The following is a 21,125-nucleotide window of genomic DNA, read 5'->3' on the forward strand; positions in this document are numbered from 1 at the left end:
TGAATGATGCATTTCATATCAATATGTATTTTGAGCAACTTATTTCATGTGGTGGTTGGGTATAATAACATATCAAGTCTAATAATTAGGCACCTTAATGCTTTTAAATGAGGACAAGCCACTTTTATCCCACTGAACAGGCAAGGATAAAGTATCCTTGCGTAACTTATCCACATGGTTCTGACGTGGTGCCTTTAATAAAGAAGATGAAGTTTTCTCCTAATTTTCCCCTAGGATTTGTGCAGGATAGTTCTCCATCGAGCTTGTTCTAACTGAAATAGTATTGATACAACAAAAACTTTGATTTGAGTTTTGAGTTTTGGTCTACACACGATTGAAAACTCAGTAATTACCAGTGCTATATATCTCTACGTGTTTTGTTAATTGATTGTTGATGTTTTCATTAGCTTGTTCTGCAAATTTGGGTTGAAAGTTTTTGGTGTGACTCTTTATTGATTGCTTTTGGAATCCATGGATGGATAGTTGTGAGAAAAAGTTGCAATTTGATAATTGTGGTCCATTAGTCCCAGCTATAAAAGCAAGCAAGGCGATCAAGTACCTACATATAACGTTTTTCCTTGATGTGGTAGCTGTAAGTAACTTAAATTATTTGATCGACATGTTCTTGGATACTCGTGGAGCATTGTTTATGCCTGAGGGCTTGTCTATAAATGTATATGCTTTTTAAAAATTTACATGAGCTAAATTGTTAGTGATGTTGATAGGACTCTTGTGATGGGCTGCATGCTTATATCGTTGATTATTCTTCTTATTCTTCTAAGTATTTACCTAAACCGTGATATGTGGAGATTTGGATGTGTCCATAAATTGATGGTGTGGTCTGCAAAATTATGAATAGTTACGATAAAAATCTTATATGTTATTTTACATGATGATCCTTATACATGTTTATAATTAGCTTACCATACTGGCTATATATACTCTCGTAAATAGAAAAGGAGATTTAGCTTACCATGTATACCTTCCTAAGATCACTCTAGTACACGATTGAAAACTCAGTAATTACCTGTGCTATATATCTCTACGTGTTTTGTTAATTGATTGTTGATGTTTTCATTAGCTTGTTCTGCAAATTTGGGTTGAAAGTTTTTGGTGTGACTCTTTATTGATTGCTTTTGGAATCCATGGATGGATAGTTGTGAGAAAAAGTTTCAATTTGATAATTGTGGTCGATTAGTCCCAGCTATAAAAGCAAGCAAGGCTATAAAGTACCTACATATAGCCTTTTTCCTTGATTTGCTACTTGTAAGTAACTTAAATTATTTGATCGACATGTTCTTGGATACTCGTGGAGCATTGTTTATGCCCGAGGGCTTGTCTATAAATGTATATGCTTTTTAAAAATTTACATGAGCTAAATTGTTAGTGATGTTGATAGGAATCCTGTAATGGGCTGCATGCTTATATCGTTGATTATTTTTCTTATTCTTCTAAGTTTTTACCTAAACTGTGATATGTGGAGATTTGGATGTGTCCATAAATTGATGGTGTGGTCTGCGAAATTATGGATAGTTACGATAAAAATCTTATATATTATTTTACATGATGATCTTTATATTGCCTTAGCTATATACATGTTTATAATTAGCTTACCATACTAGCTTTATATACTCTCGTAAATAGAAAAGGTGATTTAGCTTACCATGTATAGCTTCCTAAGATCACTCTAGTACACAATTGAAAACTCCGTAATTACCTGTGCTATATATCTCTACGTGTTTTGTTAATTGATTGTTGATGTTTTCATTAGCTTGTTCTGCAAATTTGGGTTGAAAGCTTTTGGTGGGACTCTTTATTTATTGCTTTTGAAATCCATGGATGGACAGTTGTGAGAAAAAGTTTCAATTTGATAATTGTGGTCGATTAGTGCCAGCTATAAAAGCAAGCAAGGCTATAAAGTACCTACATATAGCCTTTTTCCTTGATGTGGTAGCTGTAAGTTACTTAAATTATTTGATCGACATGTTCTTGGATACTCGTGGAGCATTGTTTATGCCTGAGGGCTTGTCTATAAATGTATATGTTTTTTAAAAATTTACATGAGCTAAATTGTTAGTGATGTTGATAGGACTCCTTTGATGGGCTGCATGCTTATATCGTTGATTATTCTTCTTATTCTTCTAAGTGTTTACCTAAACCGTTATATGTGGAGATTTGGATGTGTCCATAAATTGATGGCGTGGTCTGCAAAATTATGGATAGTTACGATAAAAATCTTATATGTTATTTTACATGATGATCTTTATACATGTTTATGATGCCTTAACTCTATATACATGTTTTTAATTAGCTTACCATACTGGCTATATATAAAAATAGTAAGCAATGCCTTGACGTTCTTCCTATGCCTTTTTATTGTTTTCCAAGTTTAATCAGTATATTTTTTGGTCTTTTATGTTGAAATTTTGAGATAACCATATGAGTGCATTTTAAAGTTTCATGTTACATTTGTGGTCAATCTAGATAGCCGTTGAAACAGTTCTATAAATTTTGTGGTATCTTGACAAGATGTTTATCACGAAGATGATAATTGTGACGATGATGGACGTCATGAAGCAAATCTAGAGGGAAATATGTTACTGTGAAAATGAAGGTATGAAGCAAATCTAGAGGGAAATGTGTTTATTTTTTTGCAGAAACGAGGAGATAGAAATAAAAAAGGATATTATATAACATGATGCCTTAATTGCTCTCTTACCAACTCAATCACGACTTATTGATCAATTTTTTTGGATATCATCAACCATTTGTAACCATAAAGGAAATGGACATCATTTAACAAGGAAAAAAATATATAAGAAATTTTATTGTAATGCAAAATTTTCTTTGTTTAACTTCTAGGTTGCTAAAGTGTGCTAGTTGCTTTTGACTATAGTTGGTTGATGGTTGTTAGAGAGGTTCAGTAACAGGCTCATGCTTTTTTGGTAAAATAAAATATGGTTTTAGTTATACCATTACTTTATGGATTTTGGTTATCCACTATGGCTAATAATCTTTTATTTTATCTGCAGTTTAAGAGCATTTTTGGATTTTTTTTTTGTTGCTCAACTTTGTGGATTCGTTTAATCTATTGTTTTTTTTTTTGTGGTGGTGTTCTACTTTCAGGAATATCATGTATCGGGTATCCCATTGGTAATATTGTTTTTGTTTGCTTGCCATGTTCCAAGTTTGAGGGTTCACTTGGTTTGGGGTAATGGCAGTTGGTTTTGTTCCAAGAAGAGGGTTTGCTGATTATATAAGTGTTCTTTTCTCGACAAGGAAACATTATCATTAATATCTTATGTTTTGAAGGTTAATTCATGGTGGTTGTAAGCTGTAACAGTTGGTGGAATTGAAAAAGGAGAGACTTACAATGGGCATTTGGTCAATTGTGATGCTTGGGTGAACATCCATCTCCGTTTAGCTTTAGTTTTCTTTAACCCTAATATCCTTGATCTGTTCTTGTGTTAACTGCAGCTTCCTCGTTCTTTACTCAAGACTGCTCAAGGCCACCCAATGGTAAGAAAGAGATGTCTGTTTTTCTTGTCGTGTCATTTGACCATATGAATCCAGAATTTTCTGCAAATTTGTAGACTTTGTTTTACAGCCTTTTTCATTTTTTTTATGAAGCTTGTAATTCATGGTGGTTGTATGCTGTAAGAGTTGGTGGAATTGAAAAAACGAGAGACTTGCAATGGACATTTGGTCAATTGTGATGCTTGGATGAACATCCATCTCCGTTTAGCTTTAATTTTCTTTAACCCTAATATCCTTGATATGTTCTTGTGTTAACTACTGGTTCCTCTTTTTTTAGTCAAGACTGCTCAAGGCCATGCAATGGTAAGAAAGAGATGTCTGTTTTTCTTGTCGTGTCATTTGACCATATGAATCCAGAATTTTCTGCAAATTTGTAGACTTTGTTTTACAAACTTTACCATTTTTTTTTATGCAGCTTGTAATTCATGGTGGTTCTATGATGTAACAGTTGGTGGAATTGAAAAACGGAGAGACTTACCATGGGCATTTGGTCAATTGTGATGCTTGGATGAACATCCATCTCTGTTTAGCTTTAATTTTCTTTAACCCTAATATCCTTGATCTGTTCTTGTGTTAACTGCTGGTTCCTCTTTTTTTAGTCAAGACTGCTCAAGGCCACCCAATGGTAAGAAAGAGATGTCTGTTTTTCTTGTCGTGTCATTTCACCATATGAATCCAGAATTTTCTGCAAATTTTTAGATTTTGTTTTACGAACTTTTTTTTTTTTATGCAGCTTGTAATTCATGGTGGTTCTATGCTGTAACTGTTGGTGGAATTGAAAAAAGGAGAGACTTACAATGGGCATTTGGTCAATTGTGATGCTTGGGTGAACATCCATCTCCGTTTAGCTTTAATTTTCTTTAACCCTAATATCCTTGATCTGTTTTAGATTCCAAAATTTCCCATCCCTTTCCATGCGTTCATTTTATGTTCTTGACCTTGGCTTTTCTTGCAGGTTGCTTGATTTTTCTATTTGGCTCTAAAAAACATGGTAATCATATCAACTGTCTTTGATTTGAAAACTTTCTATCTTTCTCCTGTTTTCTTTGACAATCTTAATTTTTTTTTTCTTGTGTAAACTGCTGGATCCTCTTTCTTTACTCAAGACTGCTCAAGGCCACCCAATGGTAAGAAAGAGATGTCTGTTTTTCTTGTCGTGTCATTTGACCATATGAATCCAGAATTTTCTGCAAATTTGTAGACTTTGTTTTACGAACTTTTTCTTTTTTTTATGCAGCTTGTAATTCATGGTGGTTCTATGTTGTAACTGTTGGTGGAGTTGAAAAAAGAAGAGACTTACGATGGACATTTGGTCAATTGTGATGCTTGGACGAACATCCATCTCCGTTTAGCTTTAATTTTATTTAACCTTAATATCCTTGATCTGTTTTAGATTCCAAAATTTCCCATCCCTTTCCATGCTTTCATTTATGTTCTTGACCCTGGCATTTCTTGCTGGTTGCTTGATTTTTCTTTTTTGCTCTAAAAAACATGGTAACCATCTCAACTGTATTGGGTTTGAAAACTTTCTATCTTTCTCCTGTTTTCTTTGACAATCTTAATTTTTTTTTCTTGTGTTAACTGCTGGTTCCTCTTTCTTTATTCAAGACTGCTCAAGGCCACCCAATGGTAAGAAAGAGATGTCTGTTTTTCTTGTCGTGTCATTTGACCATATGAATCCATAATTTTCTGCAAATTTGGAGACTTTTTTTACGGTCTTTTTCATTTTTTTCATGCAGCTTGTAATTCATGGTGGTTCTATGCTGTAACTGTTGGTGGAATTGAAAAAAGGAGAGACTTACAATGGGCATTTGGTCAATTGTGATGCTTGGATGAACATCCATCTCCGTTTAGTTTTAATTTTCTTTAACCCTAATATCCTTGATCTGTTTTAGATTCCAAAATTTCCCATCCCTTTCCATTCTTTCATTTTATGTTCTTGACCCTGGCTTTTCTTGCAGGTTGCTTGATTTTTCTTTTTGGCTCTAAAAAACATTGTAAGCATCTCAACTGTCTTTGATTTGAAAACTTTCTATCTTTCTCCTGTTTTTTTGACAATCTTATTTTTTTTTCTTGTGTTAACTGCTGGTTCCTCTTTCTTTACTTAAGACTGCTCAAGGCCACCCAATGGTAAGAAAGGGATGTCTGTTTTTCTTGTCGTGTCATTTGACCATATGAATACAGAATTTTCTGCAAATTTGTAGACTTTGTTTTACAAACTTTTCCATTTTTTTTATGCAGCTTGTAATTCATGGCTATTCTTCCAGGTGTTTTTGATATGATGGATAGACTTATTGGTTGAAGTCACAACACAAGAACTCTGAACTGTGAATTTGCTTTATTGTTTCTTCATGTGATAAATGACTAGTCTGAGCTTCAGTTTTTTTTTTCTTGGCTTTTAATGTATTGTTAAACTGTTGTGTCTTGTAATTAATGTTTGAAATCTATTTATCTGATTTGCCAGCCGATATCTTTACTGAAATCCTAGACGATGATGTTTTGGTCTTGCCCCCACATGTACTCGATACTTACTGAGATAGGTGATGTTTCTATGCTTCCACTTAAGCATTCATCTTTTGAGAAGTGACATGCTCTCTTTTATTGGAACATATAGGTATAAGTGGAGTGTGAAAGAGTTGCATAAAATGCTTCATTGTTGCAATGAGCAACTTCAGCAGGTCATCCATATGAACAAGAAGGCACTAGATCAACATGAGGCAAGTGACGAGGCACTCCAGAAAAGGCAAGCTGAACTTGAGGCGAGTGACGAGGTACTATGGTACTGGATTTTAATGCTTAAATATCTTGTGTTTTACTTATTGTTTTTAACGTGAGATTATAATTTACTTATCTTTACTTCAACGACAAACATAAGCAGAAAAAAAGCAGACTGAGCTTGAGCTTGATGTGAAAGACCTGCTAGAGAGAATTTCAGGACATATCCAAGCCAAGTTATCAAACTCTAGCAAAGAGAAAAATGCTAATTATTTTTTGAGGATAAAGAATGTTGAATGCTTTTATTAACATGTGCTTTGCTTTCAGGATGATGCTATGATTTAGCGTGTGCTATGCTAAAATGTAAGGTATCTCCTCAACTAAAATTTTCCACATTATTATCTAAGCTATAATTTCAGCTGAAAGGGCCTCACATTAGGTTTTTATCCTCAACTGTCAATAAACTAATGCATACAAATAACATGGTAGATGATAATAAAACACAGTCTAGTAGATGAAGAATTTGCAAATAAGTAATTATAACATTATTATTTAAGAATTATTTGGATATTTTGTTACTTAAATTAATTTGTAAGGGATTTTATACCTGCTTTCATTTGACCTAGTGTAGGATTTGGGGGACCTATATAGGCACACATATTTTTGAGTCTTAATACTATATGCTTGTCGAGTGAAATTTGATTTTTTGTAATTTTACTTGTTTCCTTACTCTTGTGGATATCAACTCTTCTACTTTCGTTGTAGATTCCTCATAATTCATTTTATTACATCACTTTTTATCACTACTATAATTAGATAGCAACCATGATTATCGATCTGAATGTTTTGTGCTCTAGCCTTTTCAATTGTTAAGACATCTTAATAGAAAGCTTCTCCATATGGTTTCACATTTTGACTTAAACACTATTGATTTTTCTTTTCCCATTTTTACTAGGTTCTTTGTCTGCTTGGCTTCTTGGATTAGTTCAGGTATTCCTCACTTGGCTTCTTGCATCATTCTTATAACAACCCGTGACATCACGTAGGTAATTTACCTAGTCTATTGTATTATGTTAAATATTTTCTCTCTTAGAGTTGTGTTCCCAATTTGCTAGACGGTCTGGCATAATCACTAGCAGTCTCTTGACCTTCTGCCATGGTCACTTTATCATTTGAATGATGCACTTCATATCAATATGCATTTTGAGCAACTTATTTCATGTGGTGGTTGGGTATAATAACATATCAAGTCTAATAATTAGGCACCTTAATGCTTTGAAATGAGGACAAGCCACTTTTATCCCACTGAACAGGTAAGGATAAAGTATCCTTGCGTAACTTATCCACATGGTTCTGACGTGTTGCCTTTAATAAAGAAGTTGAAGTTTTCTCCTAATTTTCCCCTAGGATTTGTGCAGGATAGTTCTCCATCGAGCTTGTTCTAACTGAAATAGTATTGATACAACAAAAACTTTGATTTGAGTTTTGAGTTTTGGTCTACACACGATTGAAAACTCAGTAATTACCTGTGCTATATATCTCTACTTGATTTGTTAATTGATTGTTGATGTTTTCATTAGCTTGTTCTGCAAATTTGGGTTGAAAGTTTTTGGTGCGACTCTTTATTGATTGCTTTTGGAATCCATCGACATGTTCTTGGATACTCAGGGAGCATTGTTTATGCCCGAGGGCTTGTCTATAAATGTGTATGCTTTTTAAAAATTTACATGAGCTAAATTGATAGTGATGTTGATAGGACTCCTGTGATGGGCTGCATGCTTATATCGTTGATTATTCTTCTTATTCTTCCAAGTATTTACCTAAACCGTGATATGTGGAGATTTGGATGTGTCCATAAATTGATGGTGTGGTCTGCAAAATTATGGATAGTTACGATAAAAATCTTATATGTTATTTTACATGATGATCTTTATACATGTTTATGATGCCTACATGTTTTTAATTAGCTTACCATACTGGCTATAGAAAAGGTGATTTAGCTTACCATGTATAGCTTCCTTAGATCACTCTAGTACACGATTGAAAACTCAGTAATTACCTGTGCTATATATCTCTACGTGTTTTGTTAATTGATTGTTGATGTTTTCATTAGCTTGTTCTGCAAATTTGGGTTGAAAGCTTTTGGTGGGACTCTTTATTGATTGCTTTTGAAATCCATGGATGGACAGTTGTGAGAAAAAATTTCAATTTGATAATTGTTGTCCATTAGTCCCGGCTATAAAAGCAAGCAAGGCGATAAAGTACCTACATATAACCTTTTTCCTTGATGTGGTAGCTGTAAGTAACTTAAATTATTTGATCGACATGTTCTTGGATACTCGTGGAGCATTGTTTATGCCTGAGGGCTTGTCTATAAATGTATATGCTTTTTAAAAATTTACATGAGCTAAATTGTTAGTGATGTTGGTAGGACTCCTATGATGGGCTGCATGCTTATATCGTTGATTAGTCTTCTTATTCTTCTAAGTGTTTACCTAAACCGTGATATGTGGAGATTTGGATGTGTCCATAAATTGATGGCGTGGTCTGCAAAATTATGAATAGTTACGATAAAAATCTTATATGTTATTTTACATGATGATCCTTATACATGTTTATGATGCCTTAACTATATACATGTTTTTAATTAGCTTACCATACTGGCTATATATACTCTCGTAAATAGAAAAGGAGATTTAGCTTACCATGTATACCTTCCTAAGATCACTTTAGTACACGATTGAAAACTCAGTAATTACCTGTGCTATGTATCTCTACGTGTTTTGTTAATTGATTGTTGATGTTTTCATTAGCTTGTTCTGCAAATTTAGGTTGAAAGTTTTTGGTGGGACTCTTTATTGATTGCTTTTGGAATCCATGGATGGATAGTTGTGAGAAAAAGTTTCAATTTGATAATTGTGGTCCATTAATCCCAGCTATAAAAGCAAGCAAGGCGATCAAGTACCTACATATAACCTTTTTCCTTGATGTGGTAGCTGTAAGTAACTTAAATTATTTGATCGACATGTTCTTGGATACTCGTGGAGCATTGTTTGTGCCTGAGGGCTTGTCTATAAATGTATATGCTTTTTAAAAATTTACATGAGCTAAATTGTTAGTGATGTTGGTAGGACTCCTATGATGGGCTGCATGCTTATATCGTTGATTATTCTTCTTATTCTTCTAAGTGTTTACCTAAACCGTGATATGTGGAGATTTGGATGTGTCCATAAATTGATGGTGTGGTCTGCAAAATTATGAATAGTTACGATAAAAATCTTATATGTTATTTTACATGATGATCCTTATACATGTTTATAATTAGCTTACCATACTGGCTATATATACTCTCGTAAATAGAAAAGGAGATTTAGCTTACCATGTATACCTTCCTAAGATCACTCTAGTACACGATTGAAAACTCAATAATTACCTGTGCTATATATCTCTACGTGTTTTGTTAATTGATTGTTGATGTTTTCATTAGCTTGTTCTGCAAATTTGGGTTGAAAGTTTTTGGTGTGACTCTTTATTGATTGCTTTTGGAATCCATGGATGGATAGTTGTGAGAAAAAGTTTCAATTTGATAATTGTGGTCGATTAGTGCCAGCTATAAAAGCAAGCAAGGCTATAAAGTACCTACATATAGCCTTTTTCCTTGATGTGGTAGCTGTAAGTTACTTAAATTATTTGATCGACATGTTCTTGGATACTCGTGGAGCATTGTTTATGCCTGAGGGCTTGTCTATAAATGTATATGTTTTTTAAAAATTTACATGAGCTAAATTATTAGTGATGTTGATAGGACTCCTTTGATGGGCTGCATGCTTATATCGTTGATTATTCTTCTTATTCTTCTAAGTGTTTACCTAAACCGTTATATGTGGAGATTTGGATGTGTCCATAAATTGATGGCGTGGTCTGCAAAATTATGGATAGTTACGATAAAAATCTTATATGTTATTTTACATGATGATCTTTATACATGTTTATGATGCCTTAACTCTATATACATGTTTTTAATTAGCTTACCATACTGGCTATATATAAAAATAGTAAGCAATGCCTTGACGTTCTTCCTATGCCTTTTTATTGTTTTCCAAGTTTAATCAGTATATTTTTTGGTCTTTTATGTTGAAATTTTGAGATAACCATATGAGTGCATTTTAAAGTTTCATGTTACATTTGTGGTCAATCTAGATAGCCGTTGAAACAGTTCTATAAATTTTGTGGTATCTTGACAAGATGTTTATCACGAAGATGATAATTGTGACGATGATGGACGTCATGAAGCAAATCTAGAGGGAAATATGTTACTGTGAAAATGAAGGTATGAAGCAAATCTAGAGGGAAATGTGTTTATTTTTTTGCAGAAACGAGGAGATAGAAATAAAAAAGGATATTATATAACATGATGCCTTAATTGCTCTCTTACCAACTCAATCACGACTTATTGATCAATTTTTTTGGATATCATCAACCATTTGTAACCATAAAGGAAATGGACATCATTTAACAAGGAAAAAAATATATAAGAAATTTTATTGTAATGCAAAATTTTCTTTGTTTAACTTCTAGGTTGCTAAAGTGTGCTAGTTGCTTTTGACTATAGTTGGTTGATGGTTGTTAGAGAGGTTCAGTAACAGGCTCATGCTTTTTTGGTAAAATAAAATATGGTTTTAGTTATACCATTACTTTATGGATTTTGGTTATCCACTATGGCTAATAATCTTTTATTTTATCTGCAGTTTAAGAGCATTTTTGGATTTTTTTTTTGTTGCTCAACTTTGTGGATTCGTTTAATCTATTGTTTTTTTTTTGTGGTGGTGTTCTACTTTCAGGAATATCATGTATCGGGTATCCCATTGGTAATATTGTTTTTGTTTGCTTGCCATGTTCCAAGTTTGAGGGTTCACTTGGTTTGGGGTAATGGCAGTTGGTTTTGTTCCAAGAAGAGGGTTTGCTGATTATATAAGTGTTCTTTTCTCGACAAGGAAACATTATCATTAATATCTTATGTTTTGAAGGTTAATTCATGGTGGTTGTAAGCTGTAACAGTTGGTGGAATTGAAAAAGGAGAGACTTACAATGGGCATTTGGTCAATTGTGATGCTTGGGTGAACATCCATCTCCGTTTAGCTTTAGTTTTCTTTAACCCTAATATCCTTGATCTGTTCTTGTGTTAACTGCAGCTTCCTCGTTCTTTACTCAAGACTGCTCAAGGCCACCCAATGGTAAGAAAGAGATGTCTGTTTTTCTTGTCGTGTCATTTGACCATATGAATCCAGAATTTTCTGCAAATTTGTAGACTTTGTTTTACAGCCTTTTTCATTTTTTTTATGAAGCTTGTAATTCATGGTGGTTGTATGCTGTAAGAGTTGGTGGAATTGAAAAAACGAGAGACTTGCAATGGACATTTGGTCAATTGTGATGCTTGGATGAACATCCATCTCCGTTTAGCTTTAATTTTCTTTAACCCTAATATCCTTGATATGTTCTTGTGTTAACTACTGGTTCCTCTTTTTTTAGTCAAGACTGCTCAAGGCCATGCAATGGTAAGAAAGAGATGTCTGTTTTTCTTGTCGTGTCATTTGACCATATGAATCCAGAATTTTCTGCAAATTTGTAGACTTTGTTTTACAAACTTTACCATTTTTTTTTATGCAGCTTGTAATTCATGGTGGTTCTATGATGTAACAGTTGGTGGAATTGAAAAACGGAGAGACTTACCATGGGCATTTGGTCAATTGTGATGCTTGGATGAACATCAATCTCCGTTTAGCTTTAATTTTCTTTAACTCTAATATCCTTGATCTGTTTTAGATTCCAAAATTTCACATCCCTTTCCATGCGATCATTTTATGTTCTTGAACCTGGCTTTTCTTGCAGGTTGCTTGATTTTTCTTTTTGGCTCTGAAAAACATGGTATCCATCTCAACTGTCTTTGATTTGAAAACTTTCTTTCTCCTGTTTTGTTTGACACACATAATTTTTTTTTTCGTGTTAATTGCAACTTCCTCTTTAAAGACTCAAGACTGCTCAAGGCCACCCAATCGTAAGAAAGAGCTGTCTGTTTTTCTTGTCATGTCATTTGACCATATGAATCTGGAATTTTCAGCAAATTTTTAGACTTTGATTTACCGCCTTTTTCATTATTTTATGCAGCTTGTAATTCATGGTGGTTGTATGTTGTAACATTTGGTGGAATTCTAAAAACGAAAAGACTTACGATGGGCATTTGGTCACTTGTGATGTTTGGATGAACATCCATCTCCGTTTAGCTTTAATTCTCTTTAACCCTAATATCCTTTATCTGTTTTAGATTCCAAAATTTGGCATCCCTTTCCATGCTTTCATTTTATGTTCTTGACCCTGGCTTTTCTTGCAGGTTGCTTGATTTTTCTTTTTGGCTCTAAAAAACATGGTAACCATCTCAACTGTCTTTGATTTGAAAACTTTCTATCTTTCTCCTGTTTTCTTTGACAATCTTAATTTTTTTTTCTTGTGTTAACTGCTGGTTCCTCTTTCTTTATTCAAGACTGCTCAAGGCCACCCAATGGTAAGAAAGAGATGTCTGTTTTTCTTGTCGTGTCATTTGACCATATGAATCCATAATTTTCTGCAAATTTGGAGACTTTTTTTACGGTCTTTTTCATTTTTTTCATGCAGCTTGTAATTCATGGTGGTTCTATGCTGTAACTGTTGGTGGAATTGAAAAAAGGAGAGACTTACAATGGGCATTTGGTCAATTGTGATGCTTGGATGAACATCCATCTCCGTTTAGTTTTAATTTTCTTTAACCCTAATATCCTTGATCTGTTTTAGATTCCAAAATTTCCCATCTCTTTCCATTCTTTCATTTTATGTTCTTGACCCTGGCTTTTCTTGCAGGTTGCTTGATTTTTCTTTTTGGCTCTAAAAAACATTGTAAGCATCTCAACTGTCTTTGATTTGAAAACTTTCTATCTTTCTCCTGTTTTTTTGACAATCTTATTTTTTTTTCTTGTGTTAACTGCTGGTTCCTCTTTCTTTACTTAAGACTGCTCAAGGCCACCCAATGGTAAGAAAGGGATGTCTGTTTTTCTTGTCGTGTCATTTGACCATATGAATACAGAATTTTCTGCAAATTTGTAGACTTTGTTTTACAAACTTTTCCATTTTTTTTATGCAGCTTGTAATTCATGGCTTCTTCCAGGTGTTTTTGATATGATGGATAGACTTATTGGTTGAAGTCACAACACAAGAACTCTGAACTGTGAATTTGCTTTATTGTTTCTTCATGTGATAAATGACTAGTCTGAGCTTCAGTTTTTTTTTTCTTGGCTTTTAATGTATTGTTAAACTGTTGTGTCTTGTAATTAATGTTTGAAATCTATTTATCTGATTTGCCAGCCGATATCTTTACTGAAATCCTAGACGATGATGTTTTGGTCTTGCCCCCACATGTACTCGATACTTACTGAGATAGGTGATGTTTCTATGCTTCCACTTAAGCATTCATCTTTTGAGAAGTGACATGCTCTCTTTTATTGGAACATATAGGTATAAGTGGAGTGTGAAAGAGTTGCATAAAATGCTTCATTGTTGCAATGAGCAACTTCAGCAGGTCATCCATATGAACAAGAAGGCACTAGATCAACATGAGGCAAGTGACGAGGCACTCCAGAAAAGGCAAGCTGAACTTGAGGCGAGTGACGAGGTACTATGGTACTGGATTTTAATGCTTAAATATCTTGTGTTTTACTTATTGTTTTTAACGTGAGATTATAATTTACTTATCTTTACTTCAACGACAAACATAAGCCGAAAAAAAGCAGACTGAGCTTGAGCTTGATGTGAAAGACCTGCTAGAGAGAATTTCAGGACATATCCAAGCCAAGTTATCAAACTCTAGCAAAGAGAAAAATGCTAATTATTTTTTGAGGATAAAGAATGTTGAATGCTTTTATTAACATGTGCTTTGCTTTCAGGATGATGCTATGATTTAGCGTGTGCTATGCTAAAATGTAAGGTATCTCCTCAACTAAAATTTTCCACATTATTATCTAAGCTATAATTTCAGCTGAAAGGGCCTCACATTAGGTTTTTATCCTCAACTGTCAATAAACTAATGCATACAAATAACATGGTAGATGATAATAAAACACAGTCTAGTAGATGAAGAATTTGCAAATAAGTAATTATAACATTATTATTTAAGAATTATTTGGATATTTTGTTACTTAAATTAATTTGTAAGGGATTTTATACCTGCTTTCATTTGACCTAGTGTAGGATTTGGGGGACCTATATAGGCACACATATTTTTGAGTCTTAATACTATATGCTTGTCGAGTGAAATTTGATTTTTTGTAATTTTACTTGTTTCCTTACTCTTGTGGATATCAACTCTTCTACTTTCGTTGTAGATTCCTCATAATTCATTTTATTACATCACTTTTTATCACTACTATAATTAGATAGCAACCATGATTATCGATCTGAATGTTTTGTGCTCTAGCCTTTTCAATTGTTAAGACATCTTAATAGAAAGCTTCTCCATATGGTTTCACATTTTGACTTAAACACTATTGATTTTTCTTTTCCCATTTTTACTAGGTTCTTTGTCTGCTTGGCTTCTTGGATTAGTTCAGGTATTCCTCACTTGGCTTCTTGCATCATTCTTATAACAACCCGTGACATCACGTAGGTAATTTACCTAGTCTATTGTATTATGTTAAATATTTTCTCTCTTAGAGTTGTGTTCCCAATTTGCTAGACGGTCTGGCATAATCACTAGCAGTCTCTTGACCTTCTGCCATGGTCACTTTATCATTTGAATGATGCACTTCATATCAATATGCATTTTGAGCAACTTATTTCATGTGGTGGTTGGGTATAATAACATATCAAGTCTAATAATTAGGCACCTTAATGCTTTGAAATGAGGACAAGCCACTTTTATCCCACTGAACAGGTAAGGATAAAGTATCCTTGCGTAACTTATCCACATGGTTCTGACGTGGTGCCTTTAATAAAGAAGTTGAAGTTTTCTCCTAATTTTCCCCTAGGATTTGTGCAGGATAGTTCTCCATCGAGCTTGTTCTAACTGAAATAGTATTGATACAACAAAAACTTTGATTTGAGTTTTGAGTTTTGGTCTACACACGATTGAAAACTCAGTAATTACCTGTGCTATATATCTCTACTTGATTTGTTAATTGATTGTTGATGTTTTCATTAGCTTGTTCTGCAAATTTGGGTTGAAAGTTTTTGGTGCGACTCTTTATTGATTGCTTTTGGAATCCATCGACATGTTCTTGGATACTCGGGGAGCATTGTTTATGCCCGAGGGCTTGTCTATAAATGTGTATGCTTTTTAAAAATTTACATGAGCTAAATTGATAGTGATGTTGATAGGACTCCTGTGATGGGCTGCATGCTTATATCGTTGATTATTCTTCTTATTCTTCTAAGTATTTACCTAAACCGTGATATGTGGAGATTTGGATGTGTCCATAAATTGATGGTGTGGTCTGCAAAATTATGGATAGTTACGATAAAAATCTTATATGTTATTTTACATGATGATCTTTATACATGTTTATGATGCCTACATGTTTTTAATTAGCTTACCATACTGGCTATAGAAAAGGTGATTTAGCTTACCATGTATAGCTTCCTTAGATCACTCTAGTACACGATTGAAAACTCAGTAATTACCTGTGCTATATATCTCTACGTGTTTTGTTAATTGATTGTAGATGTTTTCATTAGCTTGTTCTGCAAATTTGGGTTGAATGTTTTTTGTGGGACTCTTTATTGATTGCTTTTGGAATCCATGGATGGATAGTTGTGAGAAAAAGTTTCAATTTGATAATTGTGGTCGATTAGTCCCAGCTATAAAAGCAAGCAAGGCTATAAAATACCTACATATAGCCTTTTTCCTTGATTTGATACTTGTAAGTAACTTAAATTATTTGATCGACATGTTCTTGGATACTCGTGGAGCATTGTTTATGCCTGAGGGCTTGTCTATAAATGTATATGCTTTTTAAAAATTTACATGAGCTAAATTGTTAGTGATGTTGATAGGACTCCTGTGATGGGCTGCATGCTTATATCGTTGATTATTCTTCTTATTCTTCTAAGTATTTACCTAAACCGTGATATGTGGAGATTTGGATGTGTCCATAAATTGATGGTGTGGACTCCAAAATTATTGATAGTTACGATAAAAATCTTATATATTATTTTACATGATGATCTTTATATTGCCTTAGCTATATACATGTTTATAATTAGCTTACCATACTAGCTTTATATACTCTCGTAAATAGAAAAGGTGATTTAGCTTACCATGTATAGCTTCCTAAGATCACTCTAGTACACAATTGAAAACTCAGTAATTACCTGTGCTATATATCTCTACGTGTTTTGTTAATTGATTGTTGATGTTTTCATTAGCTTGTTCTGCAAATTTGGGTTGAAAGCTTTTGGTGGGACTCTTTATTGATTGCTTTTGAAATCCATGGATGGACAGTTGTGAGAAAAAATTTCAATTTGATAATTGTTGTCCATTAGTCCCGGCTATAAAAGCAAGCAAGGCGATAAAGTACCTACATATAACCTTTTTCCTTGATGTGGTAGCTGTAAGTAACTTAAATTATTTGATCGACATGTTCTTGGATACTCGTGGAGCATTGTTTATGCCTGAGGGCTTGTCTATAAATGTATATGCTTTTTAAAAATTTACATGAGCTAAATTGTTAGTGATGTTGGTAGGACTCCTATGATGGGCTGCATGCTTATATCGTTGATTATTCTTCTTATTCTTCTAAGTGTTTACCTAAACCGTGATATGTGGAGATTTGGATGTGTCCATAAATTGATGGTGTGGTCTGCAAAATTATGAATAGTTACGATAAAAATCTTATATGTTATTTTACATGATGATCCTTATACATGTTTATAATTAGCTTACCATACTGGCTATATATACTCTCGTAAATAGAAAAGGAGATTTAGCTTACCATGTATACCTTCCTAAGATCACTCTAGTACACGATTGAAAACTCAATAATTACCTGTGCTATATATCTCTACGTGTTTTGTTAATTGATTGTTGATGTTTTCATTAGCTTGTTCTGCAAATTTGAGTTGAAAGTTTTTGGTGTGACTCTTTATTGATTGCTTTTGGAATCCATGGATGGATAGTTGTGAGAAAAAGTTTCAATTTGATAATTGTGGTCGATTAGTGCCAGCTATAAAAGCAAGCAAGGCTATAAAGTACCTACATATAGCCTTTTTCCTTGATGTGGTAGCTGTAAGTTACTTAAATTATTTGATCGACATGTTCTTGGATACTCGTGGAGCATTGTTTATGCCTGAGGGCTTGTCTATAAATGTATATGTTTTTTAAAAATTTACATGAGCTAAATTGTTAGTGATGTTGATAGGACTCCTTTGATGGGCTGCATGCTTATATCGTTGATTATTCTTCTTATTCTTCTAAGTGTTTACCTAAACCGTTATATGTGGAGATTTGGATGTGTCCATAAATTGATGGCGTGGTCTGCAAAATTATGGATAGTTACGATAAAAATCTTATATGTTATTTTACATGATGATCTTTATACATGTTTATGATGCCTTAACTCTATATACATGTTTTTAATTAGCTTACCATACTGGCTATATATAAAAATAGTAAGCAATGCCTTGACGTTCTTCCTATGCCTTTTTATTGTTTTCCAAGTTTAATCAGTATATTTTTTGGTCTTTTATGTTGAAATTTTGAGATAACCATATGAGTGCATTTTAAAGTTTCATGTTACATTTGTGGTCAATCTAGATAGCCGTTGAAACAGTTCTATAAATTTTGTGGTATCTTGACAAGATGTTTATCACGAAGATGATAATTGTGACGATGATGGACGTCATGAAGCAAATCTAGAGGGAAATATGTTACTGTGAAAATGAAGGTATGAAGCAAATCTAGAGGGAAATGTGTTTATTTTTTTGCAGAAACGAGGAGATAGAAATAAAAAAGGATATTATATAACATGATGCCTTAATTGCTCTCTTACCAACTCAATCACGACTTATTGATCAATTTTTTTGGATATCATCAACCATTTGTAACCATAAAGGAAATGGACATCATTTAACAAGGAAAAAAATATATAAGAAATTTTATTGTAATGCAAAATTTTCTTTGTTTAACTTCTAGGTTGCTAAAGTGTGCTAGTTGCTTTTGACTATAGTTGGTTGATGGTTGTTAGAGAGGTTCAGTAACAGGCTCATGCTTTTTTGGTAAAATAAAATATGGTTTTAGTTATACCATTACTTTATGGATTTTGGTTATCCACTATGGCTAATAATCTTTTATTTTATCTGCAGTTTAAGAGCATTTTTGGATTTTTTTTTTGTTGCTCAACTTTGTGGATTCGTTTAATCTATTGTTTTTTTTTTGTGGTGGTGTTCTACTTTCAGGAATATCATGTATCGGGTATCCCATTGGTAATATTGTTTTTGTTTGCTTGCCATGTTCCAAGTTTGAGGGTTCACTTGGTTTGGGGTAATGGCAGTTGGTTTTGTTCCAAGAAGAGGGTTTGCTGATTATATAAGTGTTCTTTTCTCGACAAGGAAACATTATCATTAATATCTTATGTTTTGAAGGTTAATTCATGGTGGTTGTAAGCTGTAACAGTTGGTGGAATTGAAAAAGGAGAGACTTACAATGGGCATTTGGTCAATTGTGATGCTTGGGTGAACATCCATCTCCGTTTAGCTTTAGTTTTCTTTAACCCTAATATCCTTGATCTGTTCTTGTGTTAACTGCAGCTTCCTCGTTCTTTACTCAAGACTGCTCAAGGCCACCCAATGGTAAGAAAGAGATGTCTGTTTTTCTTGTCGTGTCATTTGACCATATGAATCCAGAATTTTCTGCAAATTTGTAGACTTTGTTTTACAGCCTTTTTCATTTTTTTTATGAAGCTTGTAATTCATGGTGGTTGTATGCTGTAAGAGTTGGTGGAATTGAAAAAACGAGAGACTTGCAATGGACATTTGGTCAATTGTGATGCTTGGATGAACATCCATCTCCGTTTAGCTTTAATTTTCTTTAACCCTAATATCCTTGATATGTTCTTGTGTTAACTACTGGTTCCTCTTTTTTTAGTCAAGACTGCTCAAGGCCATGCAATGGTAAGAAAGAGATGTCTGTTTTTCTTGTCGTGTCATTTGACCATATGAATCCAGAATTTTCTGCAAATTTGTAGACTTTGTTTTACAAACTTTACCATTTTTTTTTATGCAGCTTGTAATTCATGGTGGTTCTATGATGTAACAGTTGGTGGAATTGAAAAACGGAGAGACTTACCATGGACATTTGGTCAATTGTGATGCTTGGATGAACATCAATCTCCGTTTAGCTTTAATTTTCTTTAACCCTAATATCCTTGATCTGTTTTAGATTCCAAAATTTCACATCCCTTTCCATGCGATCATTTTATGTTCTTGAACCTGGCTTTTCTTGCAGGTTGCTTGATTTTTCTTTTTGGCTCTGAAAAACATGGTATCCATCTCAACTGTCTTTGATTTGAAAACTTTCTTTCTCCTGTTTTGTTTGACACACATAATTTTTTTTTTCGTGTTAATTGCAACTTCCTCTTTCTTTACTCAAGACTGCTCAAGGCCACCCAATCGTAAGAAAGAGCTGTCTGTTTTTCTTGTCATGTCATTTGACCATATGAATCCGGAATTTTCAGCAAATTTTTAGACTTTGATTTACCGCCTTTTTCATTATTTTATGCAGCTTGTAATTCATGGTGGTTGTATGTTGTAACATTTGATGGAATTCTAAAAACGAAAAGACTTACGATGGGCATTTGGTCACTTGTGATGTTTGGATGAACATCCATCTCCGTTTAGCTTTAATTCTCTTTAACCCTAATTTCCTTTATCTGTTTTAGATTCCAAAATTTGGCATCCCTTTCCATGCTTTCATTTTATGTTCTTGACCCTGGCTTTTCTTGCAGGTTGCTTGATTTTTCTTTTTGGCTCTAAAAAACATGGTAACCATCTCAACTGTCTTTGATTTGAAAACTTTCTATCTTTCTCCTGTTTTCTTTGACAATCTTAATTTTTTTTTTCTTGTGATAACTGCTGCTTCCTCTTTCTTTACTCAAGACTGCTCGAGGCCACCCAATGGTAAGAAAGAGATGTCTGTTTTTCTTGTCGTGTCATTTGACCATATGAATCCAGAATTTTCTGCAAATCTGTAGACTTTGTTTTACAGCCTTTTTTTTTTTTTTATGAAGCTTGTAATTCATGGTGGTTGTATGCTGTAACAGTTGGTGGAATTGAAAAAACGAGAGACTTGCAATGGGCATTTGGTCAATTGTGATGCTTGGATGAACATCCATCTCTGTTTAGCTTTAATTTTCTTTAACCCTAATATCCTTGATCTGTTCTTGTGTTAACTGCTGGTTCCTCTTATTTTAGTCAAGACTGCTCAAGGCCACCCAATGGTAAGAAAGAGATGTTTGTTTTTCTTGTCGTGTCATTTAACCATATGAATCCAGAATTTTCTGCAAATTTTTAGATTTTGTTTTACGAACTTTTTTTTTTATGCAGCTTGTAATTCATGGTGGTTCTATGCTGTAACTGTTGGTGGAATTGAAAAAAGGAGAGACTTGCAATGGGCATTTGGTCAATTGTGATGCTTGGATGAACATCCATCTCTGTTTAGCTTTAATTTTCTTTAACCCTAATATCCTTGATCTGTTCTTGTGTTAACTGCTGGTTCCTCTTTTTTTAGTCAAGATTGCTCAAGGCCACCCAATGGTAAGAAAGAGATGTCTGTTTTTCTTATCATGTCATTTGACCAT

The 21,125-nt window shown here is 33.6% G+C and overlaps 1 long non-coding RNA gene across 1 annotated transcript; it reads left to right on the forward strand.

Annotated features, from left to right (window-relative positions):
* Positions 1-4,187: 4,187 nt before the first annotated feature.
* Positions 4,188-21,075, forward strand: LOC133668422 (uncharacterized). Its single transcript, XR_009833707.1, has 14 exons — positions 4,188-4,363; positions 4,493-4,664; positions 4,775-5,166; positions 5,277-6,077; positions 6,152-6,308; positions 6,580-6,615; positions 7,208-12,811; positions 12,922-13,720; positions 13,795-13,951; positions 14,223-14,258; positions 14,851-20,309; positions 20,425-20,445; positions 20,589-20,765; positions 20,872-21,075. It is a non-coding gene; the product is annotated as an uncharacterized LOC133668422 (long non-coding RNA).
* Positions 21,076-21,125: the final 50 nt, after the last annotated feature.

The sequence above is a fragment of the Populus nigra genome, chromosome 11 (genome assembly GCF_951802175.1).
Source record: "Populus nigra chromosome 11, ddPopNigr1.1, whole genome shotgun sequence".
NCBI classification, from domain to species: Eukaryota; Viridiplantae; Streptophyta; class Magnoliopsida; order Malpighiales; family Salicaceae; genus Populus; species Populus nigra.